A 21305-nucleotide genomic window follows, 5' to 3' on the forward strand; every position below is an offset into this window, starting at 1 on the left:
ATTTCCATTACTCAGGAGGTGGGTCAAAAAGATCTTGCTGTGATTTATGTCAAAGAGTGTTCTGCCTATATTTTCTTCTAAGAGTCTTATAGTGTCTGGGCTTAAATTTAGGTCTTTAATCCATTTTGAGTTTATTGTGTATGGTGTTAAGGAGTGTTTTAATTTCATTCTTTTACATACAGCTGTCCAATTTTCCCAGCAACACTTATTGAAATTAGTGTCTTTTCTCCATTGTATATCCTTGTCTCCTTTGTCATAGCTTAGGTGACCATAAGTGGGTAGGTTTATCTCTGGGCTTTCTATCCTGTTCCATTGATCTATATTGCTGTTATTGTACCAGTACCATGCTGTCTTGATTCCTGAAGCTTTGTAGTACAGTCTGAAGTCAGGGAGTCTGATTCCTTCAGCTTCGTTTTTCTTTCTCAAGTCTGTTTTGGCTATTTGGGGTCTTTTGTGTTTCCAAATAAATTGTAAAAATTTTTGATCTATTTCTGTGAAAAATACCATTGGAAATTTGATAGGTGTTGCATTGAATCTGTAAATTGCTTGGGTAGTATAGTCATTTTCACAATATTGATTCTTCCAATCCAAGAACATGATATATCACTCCATTTGTCTTTGATTTCTTTCATCAGTATCTTATAGTTTTCTGCATACAGTTCTTTTACCTCCTTAGGTAGGTTTATTCCTAGGTATTTCATTCTTTTTGTTGTGATGATAAATGGGATTGTTTCCTTAATTTCTGTTTCTGATCTTTTGTTGTTAGTGTATAGGAGTGCAAGGGATTTCTGTGCATTAATTTTGTATGCTTCTACTTTAACAAATTCATTGATTAGCTCTAGTAGTTTTCTGGTGGCATCTTCAGATTTTTCTATATATATATAGCATCATGTCATCTGCAAACAGTGACAGCTTTACTACTTTTTTTCTGATTTGGTTTCCTTTTATTTCTTTTTCTTCTCTGATTGCTGTGGCTAAAACTTCCATAACTATGTTAAGTAATAGTGGTGAGAGTGGATATCCTTGTCTTTTTCCTGATATTAGAGGAAATGTGTTATATTTTTCACCATTGAGATGATGTGGGTTTGTTGTTTGTTGTATATGGCTTTTATTATTTTGAGGTAGGTTCCCTCATGGCCACTAGTGCAGAGTTTATATCATAAATGGGTGCTGAATTTTGTCAAAAACTTTTTCTAAATCTATTGAGATGATCATATAGTTTTTATTCTTCAATTTTTTAATATGGTGTATCACATTGATTGATTTGCATATATTGAAGAATCCTTGCATCCCTGGGATAAATCCGACTTGATCATGGTGTATGATCCTTTTAAAGTGTTGTTAGATTCTGTTTGCTAGTATTTTGTTGAGGATTTTTCCATCTGTATTCATCAGTGGTATTGGTCTGTAATTTTCTTTCTTTGTAGTATCTTTGTCTGGTTTTGGTATCAGGGTGATGGTGGCCTCATAGAATGAGTTTGGGAGTGTTCCTCCATCTGCAATTTTTGGAAGCATCTGAGAAGTTTAGGTATTACCACTTCTCTAAATGTTTGGTGGAATTCACCTGTTAAGCCATCTGGCACTGGACTTTTGTTTGCTGGAAGATTTTTAATCACAGTTTCAATTTCATTACTTGTGATTGGCTTGTTCATATTTTCTCTTTCTTCCTGGTTCAATCTTGGAAGGTTGTGCTTTTCTAAGAATTTGTCCATTTCTTCATGGTTTTCCATTTTATTGGCATATCAGTTGCTTGTAGTAGTCGCTTCTGATCCTTTGTATTTTCGCAGTGTCAGTTGTAACTTCTACTTTTTCATTTCTAACTTTATTGATTTGAGTTCTCTCCCATTTTTTCTTGATGTGTCTGGCTAAAGGTTTACCAATTTTATTTATCTTCTCAAAGAACCAGCGTTTAGTTTCATTGATCTTTACTACTGTTTTCTTTGTTTATATTTCATTTATTTCTGCCCTAATCTTTATGATTTATTTCCTTCTATTAACTTTGAGGTGTGTTTTTGTTGTTGTTGTTATTTCTCTCGCTGTTTTAGGTGTAAGGTTAGGTTGTTTATTTGAAATTTTTCTTGTTTCTTGAGGTAGGATTGTACTGTTATAGTCTTCCTCTTAGTACTGCTTTTGCTGCATCCCATAGGTTTTGGGTTGTAATGATTTTGTTGTCATTTGTTTCTAGATAATTTTTGATTTTCTCTTTAATTTCTTCAGTGATCCCTTGGATTTTTAGTAGCACATTATTTAGCTTCCTTTTGTTTGTGTGTTTTTTTTTTTTACAGTTTTTTTCCTGTAATTGATTCTTATCTCAATGTTGTGGTCAGAAAAGATACTTGATATGACCTAAATTTTCTTAAATTTACTGAGGCTTGATTTGTGACCCAAGATGTGATCTATCCTGAAGAATGTTCCATGTGTACTTGAGAAGAAAGTGTATTATTCTGCTTTCCTATGGAATGTCCGATAAACATCAATTAAGTTTGTCATTTAAGTTTTGTATTTCCTTTTTAATTTTCTGTCCCCATGATCTATCCATTCGTGTAAGTAGAGTGTTAAAGTTCCCCGCTATTATTGTGTTACTGTCGATTTACCCTGTTATGGCTGTTAGCACTTGCATTCTGTATTGCAGTGCTCCTATGTTGGTTACATACATATTTACAATTTTCTTCTTGGGTTGATTTCATGATCATTATGTGTGTCCTTCCTTGTCTCTTGTAATAGTCTTTATTTTAAAGTCTATTTTGTCTGATGTGAGTATTGCTACTCCAGCTTTCTTTTGATTTCCATTTGCATGGAATATCTTTTTCATCCTCTCACTTTCAGTCTGTAGGTGTCCCTAGGTCTGACGTGGGTCCCTTGTAGACAGCATATATATGGGTCTTGGTTTTATACCCATTCAACCAGTCTGTGTGTTTTGGTTGGAGTATTTAATCCATTTACATTTAATGTAATTATCAATATGTATGTTCCTATTACCATTTTCTTAATTGTTTTGGGTTTGCCTTTGTGTTTTTCTTCTCTTGTGTTTCTTGCCTAGAGAAGTTCCTTTAGCATTTGTTGTAGAGCTGGTTTGGTGGTGCTGAATTTGCTTACCTTTTGCTTGTCTGTAAAGTTTTTGATTTCTCCATTGAATCTGAATGAGATTCTTGCTGGGTAGAATAATGTTGTTTGTAGGTTTTTCCCTTTCATCACTTTAAATCTATCCTGCCACTCCCTTCTGTCCTGCAGAGTTTCTGCTGAAAAATCAGCTGATAACCTTATGGGGATTCCCTTGTATGTTATTTGTTGCTTTTAATATTTTTTCTTTGTATTTAATTTTTGTTAGTTTGATTAATATGTCTCAGCATGTTTCTCTTTGGGTTTATCCTGTATGGGACTCTGCACTTTCTGGACTTGGAGGCCAATTTCCTTTCCCATGTTAGTGAAGTTTTCAACTATAATCTCTTCACATATTTTCTCAGACCATTTCTCTTTCTCTTCTTCTAAAAGAAGCATGGTCTACCTAGGAAATGAGGTGTCATTGCTGAGTTGTTTGCAAGGGGTGGTGTTGCCACTGCCCCCACATGCCAGCCCTTGCCTCCATAGGCACTGGGAGGGATTCCCACCAGAGAAAGTGTGCCACTGTCTGGTGCAGCTGCCTGCCAGTTTCTGCTGCAGGCACTTCATGCACACCCCAGTTGTGGCTGCCATACCCCTCCATGGCCTGAATGAGTAAGTGTGCCCCAATCAGTCACTGCTTTCACTCCTCTTGCCTGTGTGGGGAACAGAAGCCTGAGGGTGACACACATACAGAGGTGGGGCCAGAAACAAAGCTGAGCACCAGGGGTGGTGCAACTAAGGAAGAGGATCAGAAAGCTCTCCATGAAGCTGCACAAACCATGAATTAAATCCCTACAATTGCCTTGGTAAACCCTGGAATATCTGAATAAAAAACGAGTGTTCCCACAACTGAGACCAGTTTAGCTATAGCAACAATGGACTTTGGGAGCAAGTACACGCAGGAATTGGGCCAGGTCAGAGACTGAGCTGGCCCCACAGGGCCCACAGGAGGTCCAGAGGCGTACCTAGAGGTATTTGACGGCCTCCTTGGGAGGCAGATGTTTGCTATGGCTCACTGTGGGAGCAAGGACACAAACAGAGGAGGCCCGGGAAAATATGCTTAGTACTAGTATTCTTTTTTTGTGTGTTTTGTATTGTTCCATTGTTGGTGGTGTTGTTTTTTTTATTTATTATTTTTATTTTTTTACTTTTTAATATATTTTTTCTAATTTTTGTATTTTCACTTTACTTTTTTGTTCTTTTGTGGGGTTTGTTTTTCTTGTTTTTCTTTTTCTTGGTCGTTTTTATGTGTTTAATGTTTTCTTTGCTTTCTTTTTTCTTTTTATTTTTTAGTTTGTACTTTGTGTTTTTTTTTTTTTTTCATTTTTTGTTTTTGTTAGTTTAGACCTTATGGATAGCTTTCATTTTTGAGTTTTTTTGTTTGTTCTGTTGTTATTTGATTTCTTCTTCTTTTTTTTTTTTTTTCTCTTTTCTGTCTGCTTCTTTGTTTTTGTTTGGTTTTGTTTTTATCATTTGTCTTGGGTATGGTTTGTCTGTTTGTTTTCTTTCTTCTTTTTTATGTGTGTGTGTGTGTGTGTGTGTATTGTTCCTGTTTGTTTTTGTTTTTACTGTTTGTCTTGAGTTTCATTTGTCTCTTTGTTTTCTTTTCCTTTTTTTTTTTTCTTTCTTTTTACTCTGGCACTGCTGTGAAGCTTGTGGTCTCTTGGGTCCCCAGCCAGGGGTCACACCTGGGCCTCCAGGGTGGGAGTGTCGAGTCCAGGATGCTGGACTGCCAGAGAATTCCCAAGACAAGGGAATATTAATCAGCGTGCACTCTCCCAGAAGTATCCGTCTTGACACCAAGACCCAGCTCCATCCAACTGGCTTCTGGATCCAGAGCTGGACACCACACACCAAACAACCAGCAAGACAGGAACACAGCCCCACCCATATGCAAACAGGCTGCCTAAAGTGGTACGAAGCTCACAGACACCCCAAAACACACCACATGATGTGGCCTTGCCCATCAAAGGGAAAAGATTCAGTTCCCCCCACCAGTGCACAGACACCAGTCTCTCTCACTAAGAAGCCCACACAACCCCTGGACTGACCTCACACACCAGTGAGCAGATAAAAGAAGCAAGAGGAACTATGACCCTGCAGCCTGCCAGAAGGAGAACATAAACAGAGTAAGTTAGACAAAATGAGATGACAGAGAAATATGTTACAGACAAAAGAGCAAGGTAAAAACAAATAACACCAAATAAATGAAGAGGAAATAGGCAATCTACCTGAAAAAGAATTCAGAGTAATTATAGTAAAGATCATCCAAGATCTTGTAAATAGAATGGAGGCACAGATCAAGAAGATACAAGAAATATTTAACAAGTACCTAGAAGAACTAAAGAACAAACAACCAGTGATGAACAACACAATAACTAAAATGAAAAATATACTAAAAGGACTCAATAGCAGAATAACTGAGGTAGAAGAACAAATAAGTGAGCTGGAAGACAGAATGGTCGAAAACAATTCTGCAGTGCAGAATAAAGAAAAAAAGAATGAAATGAGTACAGTCTCAGAGACTTCTGGGACAACATTAAATGCACTAACATTCAAATTGTAGGCTTGTGAAGCTGCATGGAGAGCTTTCCGATCCTCTTCCTTAGTTGCACCACCCCTGGTGCTCAGCTTTGTTTATGACCCCACCTCTGCATGTGTGCCACCCTCAGGCTTCTGTTCCCCCCCCCCACACACAGGCAAGAGGAGTGAAAGTAGTGACTGATTGGGGCACACTTACTAATTCAGGCCATGGAGGGGTATGGCAGCCACAACTGGGGTGTGCATGAAGTGCCTGCAGCAGAAACTGGCAGGCAGTTGCACCAGACAGTGGCACACTTTCTCTGGTGGGAGTCCCTCCCAGTGCCCATGGGGGCAAGGGCTGGCATGTGGGGGTGGTGACAGCCCCTCCCCTTGCAAACAACTCAGCAATGGCACCTAATTTCCTAGGCAGACCATGCTTCTTTTATGGGTACTCCCAGCCACAGAGCCCTTCACTCCCATCCCTTCTGTTATATCTGCACAGCCAACAGTGCTCCTCTCCCCAATCCACTCTCTTAACCCCACACTTTAGCACTCAGCCCCTGCCAGCAGTGGTGGATTCCCATCTCAGGCAGGGGTGCCCAGGGCTGATTCCTGAGGAAGCTTTGTGATTGGTGGTGCTCAGGACCCCAGAGCCTAGGAGGGTGGAAGAGACCTTGGCTTGAGGGAAGGGTGAGCCTGCTCAGATGAGTGCCCTTCCCAGTGCCCATGGATGCTGAAGCCAGCAGGTGGGGAAGGAGGTTACATTGACAGCCCCGTCCCTTGCATGCTACTCAACAATGATGCCTTGCTTCTATGGTGTCCCGGGATTTTTCCACAAACTTTCCTGGTTGAGGAGCTCCTTACTCCTGTCCCTTCAGGCTGTCTTTTCACAGACAACAGCTGTCCCCTCCCTGGGTCCACGTTCCAAACCTCACTTTCCAGCATCCCGCCCACTTCCACAATAGGAGACACACAACTCAGGCTGGAGTGTGCAGGGTGGCAGTATAGACCAGGTGCACAGTTCTTACTTTGTCTTTCCTTCCACACACTGTCTGCTGCATTCTCCTTTGATTCCCTGAAAGTCCCTTTCTGTCCCAGCCAATTTGCCCACCACGAGGAGGTTTTTCTGATTGTGGAAACCTGTCCTCACCTTCAGCTTCCCACCAGGATTGCTGGTCCTTTTTTTTGATTCCTCTTTTCTTTTTTTCTTTCTTTCATCCTACCCAGCTGTGAGGAGATTTTTCTTGTCCTTGTAGGTGTCTGAAATCTTCCACTGATGTTCAGCAAGTACTCTCTCAGAATTGTTCCATTTGTAGATGTATTCTTGATGTACTTGTAGGAGAGACAAATTCTGCATCCTCCTATTCTTCCATCTTAACTCTGCTCCCTATAATTATATTTAAAACTTATAGACACAGGTTAGAGATATAAGACCATATATTTCCTTTTTTTTTTCCTTTTGGCCTAACAATCTTCAATACACTTTATCCATTCAGTTATTTTACATTGTAGAATAGTCACCTTTACTTGAGGACATCATTTACTTTTATTTGAATACTCTTTGAAAAGAATATCTTAATCATCACATTGAATTGTAGCATTTTCTATATATGATGCACAAGTAATACTAAGTCTATAGTTAAAAAATAATTTCTCACCATAGAAAGGGAAACAAACTAAAATTATGATAAATAAGATAAAAACTAAAGTCAATAACTTATAAACAAAGAATATAATCAACCAGTTAGTGACCAATACTTAGGGAAATATTATATTTATATTTGCTACCATAAGAGAAGTCTGTCATATCTCAATTCCAAGCATTTGTAATATAGCTGGCTCTATTTTCAGCTCTTCATATGCATCAGTTCATTTAATTTTTACAAAAATCTAGTGAAGTAGATATTACCATTTTCCTTTTATAAATGAGGAAACAAATACAAAATAATATGTAACTTGTTCAAGTTTGCATATAAGGAAAAAAGAGCTGAGTTTCACACCCAGTTGTTCTGTATCCTGAACCATTGCTCTATACTGTTCTTTCATGAGGTGCCCAAGTACATTTCATTCTTTATGTGTACCTATGCCTTTTTAAATTGTTTCTTGGTAAGTGAAAAATATGTTCTCAAGCTTGAAGTTATGTAATTAGTTCAGCCACAATTCAACAAGTCAAGTCTATTGATCTTTCAGATGCATAGAAGAAGCTCATGACATTGGCAGAATATTTATTAATATAAACACATGCAATTGGGAAAAATTATTTTCCTGTCTACTACTACTTTGTTGGGTTTACCTAACATTTCACTATAATTGTTAGGGAAATAGTTATGTCTCAATTTAATGTAACAAAGCTTACCAAACTGATGCTAAATACTAGTCAATTATTTAACTTTTTGTAATTCCATTTTTTTTTTTTTTTTTTTTTGCTATACAGCAGGTTTGTAATTCCTGCTGTAGGAATTGCAGGAGGGAGCTCATTGCAAAACTATATCTTTGGGAGCTCATTGCAAAACTATATCTTTTTATTATTATTTTATTTTAGTAAAAAGTTTGTTTTTCACTATAGTGAGATTAGAGGATCAAATGACAATGAAATCTTGACAAATATAGTTTATAGCCTTTATTTGTTTACTTGTTTGTTTATTTAGTCTCTTGGAAAAAGAATGCTGAACTTACTAAAGTGTTTGTAACTTGTAATGCACTGGGCCATTTTAGCTTGAACCTGTGACAAATGCTGGTTCTGGATGGCCCTCTGCTCTCAGTCAGGCAGTGGAATTGATTTACAACCTCCTGGGCCCTTCAGAAATATCCCTTTTTCTTCCAGGACTCAAATTAAGTTAAGGCTCTTTAGACACATTTTATATTCTAACTAAAAAGGAAATGAGTATAAAAAGAGTTTTCAATTTTAGATTTCTCAGTCCCCAGCTTTAATTATAATGGAAATTATGTTTTGTTTTCTAATATGAACATAGAAAAGGACAAATTTCAATAGAATAGTGATGTGGTGTATATTCCAGACGTGTTAGATCAATAAATAAAAATAAAAGCTGAGTAAAAAATCACATTTTTAACCTGATTCATGATACGGAAGCAAGATAAACCAGTGAAGCATATTAATCACAGTGCGTGAGGCTTTCTTATTATTTTTCTCATCTTTCTTTCTTTTAACTTCTGCTTTGTAGAATATTTTCTTAAATACTTAAAATGAAAAATTAAAGCTGATATATTTTTGAAGTGCCGTTTAGGAGAGAATTTTTTTAAATTAAAGCAACAGATGTAAATGTGGTTAACAGGATATATGTGATCAGAATAAAGACATTGGTGAACTTTTAGTTCATGATTAAGAGTTTTTAACTTCTGCCTTTAAGTCTCACAATAAATCTCATTTCTTTTCATTCTTCTAGATTTTATTCCTTGAACTCTTTTCTGTAAACACCAATCACTTGAAACTGAATATCCAGAAGATCAGCCCTTTCAAGTCATATGTCCTACCTTAATAAACTAGGCTAATATAGAAAATTCTAAGGGATGTCCCTTTTTTTGTTCTTTTTTTTTTTTTTTTTTAAATCATTTGCTCTTTCCATTCAAGGCAAATGTCACCACCAACTACTAAAGTATTATTGCAGGCATATTTTATTCATATAGTAAACATTAAAAACTGTGATTTAGTTGAATTTTTCTTAGACTCCAAGACTGCTTCTAAAAATCATATAAGACTAACACATTCATGACAGATTTATTAAGGACAAGTGATATATTAAATCCTTGGATGTTATATTTTACATTAAAGGTAAATTAAAACCATAAATTAAATGTGTACACAGATGAGCCTAGTATTAGCAAACTGTAATCAGGTACTGTTTAATTTTCCTGTACTAGATAGATTCATCAGGACCCACTGAGTCTCTCTGGTAATTTTCCATATGCCCCATATGTCTGACATTTTCTTCATTAGAATCAGATCTCCTTACAATCATAAGGCAAAGCACATTTTTATATTAGGGAGAAAGGATGGCGTTACTATCTCAATATTTTAATCTGGAAAACATATATCTGCTATTCTCTATAATGACATATTTGGGAAGTCAAATATCCTTAAAAGGACATTTACTATAATAAAGTCAGTCTACTCTTTAAAAACTTAAGTAATGAGTAGAGTTTTGTGTGTAAATGTGTGCTTAAGTTTAAAATGTATAGATTTACAAAAAAAAAAAAAAAAAGGGCTTCCTTGGTGGCGCAGTGGTTGAGAGTCTGCCTGCCAATGCAGGGGACACGGGTTCGAGCCCTTGTCTGGGAGGATCCCACATGCCGCGGAGCAACTGAGCCCGTGAGCCACAATTGCTGAGCCTGCGCGTCTGGAGCCTGTGCTCCGCAACAAGAGAGGCCACGATAGTGAGAGGCCCGCGCACCGTGATGAAGAGTGGCCCCCGCTTGCCACAACTAGGGAAAGCCCTCGCACAGAAACGAAGACCCAACACAGCCATAAATAAATAAATAAATAAACAAATACCTTAAAAAAAAAATGCCGAAGTTCAGTAAATTTATTTTGTCAAAACAATTGATATCTTGAGAATTACTGAGCCAATAGGACATCAAAATAAAAATTTTCTAAAGTTAAAAGCATATTACATTAACAAACAAATGATTTGCAGTCACAAAATTATAAATGCAGTTTGGGTTGGGCGTAGGTGGAGGTGAGTTAATCCAAACTACAGCAATGGAAGTCTTCAAACTATCTTCTGAACAAGACCACTGATTTTTCCTTTCATCTCTTTTTGCGACATTGAGTTCCCTTTAAGAAAAAAAGAATCAATGGAATATCACAGTTGGTAATTTGCTACAAATTCTTGAGACTATACAAGGTATAATCTGGCTAAATTACATGTGGTTTCCATATTAGCTTGTTTGGCAGGATGATCTACTACAAAGTAGGCTAGTTGCCCCACTAGTCAATCCCCTAGTAGTTAAAATTTCCTCTATATCCATCACTGTTATAAAAGTTTCCATAGCCACATCCACCAAACTCTCTGCAGCTGCTTCCATCACCTCTGCTGTTGCCAGTACAGCTGCTACTGAAGCTGGAATTGCTAAAAACACTACTATGTGGATAACGTCTGGCACAAATCCTCCACAGAATCTATTACTCTTAGAATGTCCACGACAGTTACCCTTGTACTGGTGTTGATATGCCTTATTTTCAAACTAAGATGGCACATATTATTTAGCTTACACAAGAAGATCCAACAAACCCTTGGTCATATTTATGTTCCTCTTGTTAAAGAACAAGGTGGCAAGGCCAAGGTTTCCTGCACATCCTGTGCAGTCAATGCAATGTACATTTTCTTCAATACCGTTTGGCAAGTCAAAATTGACAACTTGTTTCCCATTTGAAATGTACAGTCCTCTTGCTGTTCCTGCTCTAGCCACTAGAATTGGGCTTTTTCCTGAGAGGAACTGGTGAAGACTTCTTCATCATCTCTCCAAGATCATTCTCCATGGATACTGGTACAAGCATATCCTTCATGGTGTAAAAAGTCCTCCAGACTATCCGCACCCTTTTGGACTCCACAAACACTAAGGTCAATGAATTCTTTCCTGTTGCATTTAAAAGGTTAAGCAGAAATAACTGTTTGTCTTACTCTTTTCATGTGAGGTTCTCAGAGGTAGTCAATATTCTTGTAGACAAAAAGACGTATTCATCCAAGAAATCATGAGCAAGTATCTGTATTTCCTTAGGGAAAGGAGCACTAAACATGTTATGGTAAACTCCCTTTGGTGGCATACTATCTTGTTCAAGTATTCCATATATCTGAGGTTCAAATCCCATATCAATATCAGATCCACTTTATCCAACACAAGTATTTGTGGAACTCTAATATTTTCTCTTTCCGTCATGTCTACCAGGGCTCCAGGAGTAGCAACTAACATGTGCCATCCACATTCTAAGTATCGAATCTGCTAACCAATATCAGCATCACCATAAATGATGTAAGGACTATCTCCAGGCCAGTATGAAAATTTTCTGGCTTCCTTATAGATTGGTACTGCCAAATCTCTCTTGTTGGTGCTAATACCAAAGAGACTGGATATTGGATACTGCCCTTACCTTCTGTTTTCCTTCATGGCCCTCAAAGTCTCTCCTTGACCATCTGAATAAATCTGACTCAAGATCGGCAAGAGAAATGCTGCAATTTTTACAGATGCTGTTTGGGTACAAGACATAAAGTGTCTTTTCTCTTTCATAAAAAGAATAGCACAAGTTTGCAGTGGAGCCAAGTGAGTATAACAAGTAAGCGTGATGTTTCCCATAATAGTTTCTCCCATCTTAACATCAATAAAACTTTCAATGTGTGGGAGATAGCTATTGCCTTTTGCCTCAATTGAAATGTCATATTTCTCAAAGTTAATCCCAGTGTTATCTTCAGAAAAAAGTTCCTGTTCCAAGCAGTCACTTGGAAATGGTTTTGACCAAACATCTTTATCTATTTGTCACACCAATGACAGTTTCTACCACGTTCAAATTTTCCAAAACTACCTCTGTCATTATGGCAGCCAGTGTTGTTATAGTCACTCTCCTCACTATCATCAAACTTTCCCTTTAGTCACTTCCACCATCACTGAAGAAACTAGACTTTCCTCTTGAATCATTATGAGACTCAAAATGCTACATGTATCCTTATCTTTACTAGAACTCCACCCTGAACTGTCTTTATCGTAGACTTGTTTAGTAATTTCTTTGTTCCTTGAATGAAAAGGAATATAGCACCCTTTGCCGGCTGTCCTTCCTTGACTCTGATTATCTGGAGAATTCATGTTGCTGGTCCAGCCCAAGGGCATTTTCTACTGACACAGGATCCATCCGTGAAGAACACAGAGAACTTGGAATCTCCCTCTGCTGCTGAGTATGTTGGATGAACAGTAAATGCCCCTCACTGGAGAACTGTGGCTCTCTAACACATATAGAATTTTGTTCCAAAAACTGAGGTCTCCAGATATATAACCATGTTTGAAAGAAATGTCTTTTAACAATTTACAATTCAAAAAAAAAAGCTTTACGACATTATCACCCAATGATTATAAGTATGGCTAAGAAAAATATTTGATAAATGTGTATTTTAATGGTTTAAATGTTTTCTAAATAAATTTTAAATTATTTAAAAACAACCTCTTCAGATGTGTTTAATTAACACTTCTCTAATCAGACTATCATACCAGGTTAAACGTTATTGTATATATTTCAGCCAGAAAAACTGATTGAGATTTTATAATTTGTTTTTTCCTTGTTTATTCTATTCTGAGTTACAGTGTAACTTAATGGTCTATACTTTTCTCTGTGAAAAGGAGTTAAGTTTTTGGGTACTAAGCAAAGAACTGTGAATTCACTTAATGGTTTGCAAGTATCACAATGCCACAATGTAATAGTGCGAGTGAAACCTATCATTTTAGAGGTTGCTTTGAATTTCATTTTTGACCACAAATGAGTTTATATCAAATATTATGTGCAGTTAGAATCACTACAACTCTGTGGATTTGAGAGTATATTATACAAACAAACAAATTCATGGCTAATACTTCTTGACATATTCAAGGTTAAATGTTGACAAGTGCAATGCAAACTCTTCACCCTCCCATTTTAAATACTGCAAGTAAAATACAACATGTGTAAATGCAGCAGGTTAATAGATTTCCATAATCCTAATTCTATAAATAGAATTTTTCAGGTCTCAAGATGCAATGCAGATAATCCAAAGTGCAATACAAAATAAATTATTTTATTATTGATCTTTCCTGGATTATGCATAGATGAAGTATAATCAATACTTCTTTGTGATTTTTGTTCCTTTGAAATTGATAAAGTATAATACCATCTAATTTTTAGAATAATATGATTTTCAAGCTGTAAAATACTTATAAAAATACATATCCAGCCTTTCATTACCTTACAGATAAAGAAATGGGGATGAAGAAGTTAACTGACTTGTTGATGTCATGCTTGCTATCTAGTGACAGATTTGAGAGAATAAGTCAAGATACTTGATTACTTTGTCAATGAAATATTCTGTTTGAGATACCACCCTTCCTTTTAAATTAACACTAATGCATAATAAATGGATGTTTTACATAGATACTATTATTCCTTTAATGCAGCCTTCTCTGCTTTACAGTGATCATGCCTTCTGGATTAACTGGAAAAATAACTATCAGATTTCTTCTTTTTATTCTGAGTACACAGTTTTCCCAAACTCCACCTTATGAGAAATTTTCTACCTCTACCAAAACCCAATGAATAACAACATGAATTTCTTCTCTTTCCCAGGTATTCAGAAATTTCCCAGAAATAATTACAACAAAAATCTCCAGGAGAATAGAAGCCATATGCTGAGAAATTTTGTGTTTGACAGGAATTTAAGCATTCTTGGTAAAGAATGTTTAAGTATGGGAATGATATACACTATTTCAACACACAGATTTCCTCTGAGGAAGTAGAACTGGAGGGGACAAGGAAGATCAAGTTTTAGTTCTATACATGAAGCTCTTTCTGTCCTTCCTTCTTTTTCTCCCTCTCCCAAACCCTCCTGCTTTCTTTCTCTTCCTTCTTTTCTTTTTCCCTAGTTTTAAAATTATAATCCGTATGGTGTTAGAGAATGTCCTAATTTCATGCGGACACAAAAATAAACTCAAAATGGATTAAAGACCTAAATGTAAGACCAGATACTATAAAACTCTTAGAGGAAAACAGGCAGAACACTCTCTGACATAAATCACAGCAAGATCTGTTTTGATCCACCTCTGAGAGTAATGAAAATAAAAAAAAATAAATAAACAAATGGGACCTAATTGAACTTAAAAGCTTTTCAATAGCAACGGAAACCATGAAAAGAAAACTCACAAAATGGGACAAAATATTTGCGAATGAAGTGACCAACAAGCGATTAATCTCTAAAATATACAAATAGCTCATGCAGCTCAATATCAAATAAACAAACAACCCAATCAAAAAATGGGTGGAAGATCTAAAAAATCATTTCTCCAAGGAAGACATACAAATGTCCAAGAGGCATATGAAAAGATGCTCAATATCACTAATTATTAGAGAAATGCAAATCAAAACTACAATGTGGTATCACCTCACACTGTTCAGAATGACCATCATCAAAAAATCGACAAGCAATAAATGTTGGACAAGGTGTGGAGAAAAGGCAACCTTCCTACACTTTTGGTGGGAATGTAAATTGATACAGCCACTATGGAGAACAGTATGGAGGTTCCTCAAAAAACTGAAAGTAGAGCTACCATATAATCCAGCAATCCCACTCCTGGGCATATATCTGGAGAAAACCATAATTTTAAAGGATACATGCACCCGGATATTCATTGCAGCACTATTTACAATAGCCAGGACATCGAACAACTTAAATGTCCATCGATGGAAGAATAGATAAAGAAGATGTGGTACATATATACAATGGAATATTACTCAGCCATAAAAAAGAATGAAATAATGCCATTTGCAGCATACATGGATGGACCTAGAGATTGTCATGCTGAGTGAAGTAAGTCAGACAGACAAAGATAAATATCATATGATATTGCTTATATGTGGAATCTTAAAAAATGGTACAAATGAACCTATTTACAAGACAGAAATAGAGTCACAGATGTAGGATACAGTTTGGTTTCCCCTTGGTAACCAAACTTATGGTTACCAAGGGGAAAAGTAGGGGGAGAGATAAATATTGGGAGATTGGGATTGACGTATCCAGACTACTATATATAAAACAGATAACTAATAAGAACCTACTGTATATTACAGGGAACTCTATTCAAAACTCTGTAATGACCCACATGGGAATAGAATCTAAAAAAAGAGTGGATATATGTATATGTATAACGGATTCACTTTGCTGTACAGCAGAAACTAACACAACATTGTAAACCGACTATACTTCAATAAAAATTAATTAAAAAAAATAAAGTGAAATAAATATGGTGGTACATGCTAGAGAGACTATTTTTTTCTGATTTTATATATGTTTCAATACAGCATGATTAAAAATAAATAATCAAAATATTTGAATAAGAAAAATGTACCCAGGCTTCCCTGGTGGCGCAGTGGTTGAGAATATGCCTGCCAATGCAGGGGACATGGGTTCGAGCCCTGGTCTGGGAAGATCCCACATGCCGTGGAGCGGCTGGGCCCGTGAGCCACAATTGCTGAGCCTGCGCGTCTGGAGCCTGTGTACCGCAACAAGAGAGGCCGCGATAGTGAGAAACCCACGCACCGCGATGAAGAGTGGCCTCCGCTTGCCACAACTAGAGAAAGCCCTCGTGCAGAAACGAAGACTCAACACAGCCATAAATTAATTAATTAATTAATTAATTAAAAAAAAAAAAGAATGCCAAAGAGATTATCGGGAATCCATGATGACCACTAGGTCAAATTAAAAAAGAAGAAAAGAAAAATGTACCCTAATTGGTAACTACAGAAATTGGTAGATTAACAAACTATATTTATATAATTTTAGGAGAGAAGCTCAAATGAGATAACCTTCAATATATACTTTAGCTTAAGTTTACATTCTGAACCCTAAGGCCCCAAGTGAAATATCAAAACATTCATCTTTATGGTTATTTAAATTGATAGCAAACATTCTCAAAGCTGTATAGTGTGGGGTTTATTTGGAAGAGATTAGTGTTCCCTTGGTCTCTTGAATTGACTAGTTCGTTCTCCTAAACTGAGAAAGATTAAATTTATTTCTAAGTCCTCAAACTTTTATTATTTAAATTATAAATATTCCCCAAACAAGCTAAGCTATTCCCCATACTAGCTGTAAAAAAAATTAGCAGAGACAATATATGTCTACAAATACTTGTGTTTCTAATGTAATGGATAATTAGGTAACTCGTCCCCATATTATCACTGAGGTGGAGGTGGATCAGTGAGGAAGTCTTGTAAAAATCTGCATATTGACAAACTGTTGAAAATATTTTCTTCACAGCCCCAGGATTGAAAGCTATGCCACTAGATCCATATTTTTTAATAATAATTTTTCAATCCCTTTAATTTGTCCCTCCCACAGATAAATAAAAGGAAACTATCTGATTTCCTAGATAATGACTTTACAGAGTTACTTAGATTATTATTATTATTATTATGAAGATGATGATTATTATATTAACATTATTAAGATATAACAGATTCATCTATGCTGAAGAACTCTTCAACATAAGTGATTCCAGCAAGTATCTTACCCAGGGCACAGTCACATCCATCAGTTGACTCCCACTCTGAGCTATAATATTCAGTTAGTTTCATTGAGTTTAGTTGTCAAAAACAATAAAGTGATGTAGGGTTTTAAGTTTTCTCTTCATTTCTATATCTCCTTGTTCTTGTCATCCTTTTCATTTTTTTCAAGTTCTAGCTCCTTTGACTGTCACTAACTGTTTGATTGATTAAGAAATGATCAAGCATTTATAGATCCTCAACTGTGTGCTACACAATATGTCAATGGCTTTTCCAAACATCAGTTCCATGGACTGTGTAATCATCCAACATTTAAAATGAAGAATTTGAAATTTAGAGAAATAAAAAGTGGTGGTCAAAGTAAAACACAATAAATCCTAGATGAGGGTTTAGCTCCAGACTTTCTGACTATAAGTCTGTTACATCATAGACACCTCCCTTAACTTGGCTGCCTTGTTAATCTTTTCATTTATTTCTATATTTCTATAAAGTGAGGTAATCTGCTGTCACATTGTTTGGTCTTTAATTCCTTCCTTCTGTCCTTCCTTCCTTCCCTCCTTCCCTCTCTCCTTCCTTTCTTCCTCTTTCTTCTTTTTACCAGTAGTGATATGATAATAAATTTGTCTTCAAAATAAAAATCTTTGACATTTGAGCTCTGATGACCATTTAGTGTCTTTATAATAGATTCTTATAGCATATACACCACAAAATCCCTATTCTTAGTGAGAAAATAAAATTTAAGTATTATTTCTACTACCTTTATGTGATTTTTCTGTCTTATGAGCAGTTAACAGAAATGTATTGGCTGAATCACATAAACTGTCTACACAGTGGAGTTAGTATTAATATCCAATTTATTATACAGTTAGTGAACTCACAATTTTAACATGCTAATAACTTGTCTGATGTCAGCCAGAAAGTCTGAATGCCAGTTGCAAATGTATTAAGAATTATATTTATTTTCTAACCTTTCTGTTAAGCACTCACTTTCCTTTAATATTGATAAACAATTGTTTTAGATTCTCAGTATTCATGAATTATATGCCAGCCTGAAAAAAAACATATTATTAAGACAATTTACTGAAGTTTATGTAGGTTATATACTAAGTCCATTCAGTGCTATAACAAAATACCACAGACTAGGTAGCTTATACAAAATAAATATTTATTTCTCACAGTTATGGAGGCAGGAAGTCTGAGATCAGGGGGACAGCATGTCAAGTGAAACTTTTCTTGTGTCCTCACATGGCAGAAATGTCCCAGGAACTCTTCACAACCTCTTTTAAAAGGCTCTAATTCCATTCACCAGAGTTCCACAATAATGACTAAACACCTCCTAGAGGGCCTAATACCATCACCTTCGGGGGTTAAGACTTCAACAGATGAATTTTTGTGGCACATAAACATTCAGACCATAGCATCTATTTATACTTAAAACAGCTAGAAGTTTGGTGATTTGAATTCTCATTTGTCTTATACTTGGTTGCCTATAGGAAAGTCGTTCTACTTCTTTGATTTTCTTTTCAGTATCTTAATCTAGTATACTATAATAAATTTTTTATGGCAAGGTTGTTATGAGATCAGTTAGATTATATAAGTACCAGAATTTCAGCCATATAGAAAGAATGTATTCTTCTACAGCAAGATCAGGTTTTGTCTCTCTTTAACAATGTGTGCTTCCTTTTTTAGCTCTAAAATTGAATCAGTTAATATTAAAAGTCTTTTTAATTGTCCATTAGTAAATCATAAACACCTAGAAAATAAATAAATTTTGTCTGTCTTACTTGTGTTGAATCCCTTTCTAGTAGATTTCTGGCACACAGTAAAATTTCAATGAACATTTACTAAATAAATAATAATTGTGAGGTTTCCAGTTCTGCATGTAAGAAGTATAGAAGCCACCACTTTGTCCCAACACAAGTAAAAGCTGAAAGACTGAAAAATCTTCTTCAATTCTTCTAGAATCCCCAATAGAGGTGAGGGCAGAAGGCAAATCACTGCTCCCAAAAGAGATCGGATGGACAAAAAAATACAGAGAATAACAACTTAACCAAAGCAGAGACATGAGCAGAAACTGCCATGGGAGCCAGTGCCCAAGTAGGAAAACCAGAACTGCAATTGTCAAATTGCTGGAGGTTCAGTGTGGACAATTCTGAGAGTTAAAACTCCATAAGAAATGAGTCCTGGCTTGGGGAGCACAACGTGATATTTACCTCCAGGAGTTCAACCAGGTCCCCACCCTAAATATCAGAGGAAAATCCCCTCCTACAGCAGGCAGAGGCTGGGGAAAACAAATCATTTGGAAATACACCAGAGCACTCTGTTTTAGCAAAGCCTGCCCTCAGCAGAAACTAGTTCAGTGGAACCTAACCTGCTGGCATGTTATCAAATCCTAACTGACTGGGAGAAGGGGAAAAAAACTCCAAAAAACAAAGAAACACCCAAGACCACTGTAGCCAACCTCTCCCACCTAAGGGGAGTAGAAAAAATTTTAAACACTTGTGAATATCACAGTCCAGAGGCAGGCATAGGCTCACTAAAATACTGAGCCCTAATCACAGGAATAAAAATGTTTCCCCTGAGCCCTCAACACCACATTAGTGAAGGACAATTTACAGCAGTTCCTTTATCCAGTCCATCCTGTCTGACTATCAAGAAAAATTGTATGGTATATCAAAAGGTGAAAAACACAACTTGAAGGGACAGAGCAAGTCAGAACCAGACATGGCAAGGATGTTGGAATTATGAGAAGGAGAATTTAAGACAACTATGATTAATATGCTAAGGGCTCTCATGGATAAAATAGACATCATACAAGAATAGATGGGCAAGGTAAACAGAGAGATGGAAATCCTAAGAATGAACCAAAAAGAAATGTTAGAAATAAAACTCAGTATAATAGAAATGAGAAAGGCCTTTGATGAGCTTACTAGTAGACTGGTCATGGTTGAGGAAAGAATCTCTGAGCTCAGGGTATCTCAATATAAACCTCCCAAACTGGAAAGCAAAGAGAATAAAGACTTAAAAAAATAGAACAGAATATTCAAGTACTGTGGGACAATAATAAAACGTATAACATATGCATGATGGAAATGTCAGGACAGAAAAAGAGAGAAATAATAGATATTTAAAAGAATAATGACCAATAATTTCTGTAATATAATGTCAAATACTAAACCATAGATTCAGAAAGCTCTGAGAACATCAAGCATGATAAATGCCAAAAAAAACCTACATGTAGGCATGCAATTTTCAAATCATAAACAATCAAAGATAATGACCCAAAGACCTTAACAGACATCTCACCTAAGATGATATAGAGATGTCAAATAAGCATATGAAAAGATGCTCCACATCATATGTCATCAGGGAAATGTAAATTAAACAACATTTATTAAAATGGCTAAAATCTGAAACACTGACAACTGCAAATGCTGGGGAGGATGTGAAGAAACAGCAACTCATTGCTCATGGGAATGCAAAATGGTACAGCCACTTTGGAAGAGAGTTTGACAGTTTCTTACAAAAGTAAACACACTCTTATCATATGATTCAGCAATTGTGCTCTTTGGTATTTACCCAAAGGATGTGAAAACTTATGTCCACGTAAAACCTGCATATGGATGTTTACAACAGCTTTATTCACAATTGCCAAAATTTAGAAGCAACCAAGAGGTCCTTCAGTGGTGAATGTAAAAATAAATTGTGGTACATATAGACAAAGGAATATTATTCAGTGCTAAAAAGGAATGAGCTTTCAAACCATGAAAAGTCAAGGAGGAACCTTAAATGCATATTACTGATCTAAAGAAGCCAATCTAAAAAAACTACATACTATATGACATTCTGTAAAAGCAAAATTATGAAGCCAGAAAAAGATCAGTGCTTGTCAAGAGTGGGGGGCAGGGAGCGATAAGGGATGAATGGGCTGAGCACAGATCATATTTAGGGCAGTGAAAATACACTGTATGATGTTAGAATGATGAATACATGTCAGTATACGTTGGTCCAAACCCATAGAATGTACATCAAGAATGAACCCTAATGTAAACTATGGACTTTGGGTAATTATGGTGTGTCAAGGTAAGTATATAAATTGTAATAAATGTACCACTCTGGTGGGGGAAGTTGGTAATGGGGGGGACTATACATGTGTGGAGACAGGGGATATGTGGGAAATCTCTGCATTTTCCTCTCATTTTTGCTGTGAATCTAAAATTGATTTTTAAAAGTCCTTTAAAATAATAATAATAATTCTGAAGCATATGAATTTCTTTCTGTATCCTATAGCCAACACAAAATAGGTAATAACATGCTCATAAATTTAAACATGAATATAATGCTGTAAAAGTTAAAAAAATAAAAGTAAATTTATTATGCTTTCATATTAAAGCAATTGAAAATCAATTGTAAATAAATTCACTTTAGTAAAATA

General features: G+C 36.0%; 1 pseudogene; it reads right to left on the reverse strand.

Moving 5' to 3' along the window:
• Positions 1-10558: 10558 nt before the first annotated feature.
• Positions 10559-12514, reverse strand: LOC137752018 (ATP-dependent RNA helicase DDX3X pseudogene; annotated as a pseudogene).
• Positions 12515-21305: the final 8791 nt, after the last annotated feature.

Source organism: Eschrichtius robustus, chromosome 18 (genome assembly GCF_028021215.1).
Source record: "Eschrichtius robustus isolate mEscRob2 chromosome 18, mEscRob2.pri, whole genome shotgun sequence".
NCBI classification, from domain to species: domain Eukaryota; kingdom Metazoa; phylum Chordata; class Mammalia; order Artiodactyla; family Eschrichtiidae; genus Eschrichtius; species Eschrichtius robustus.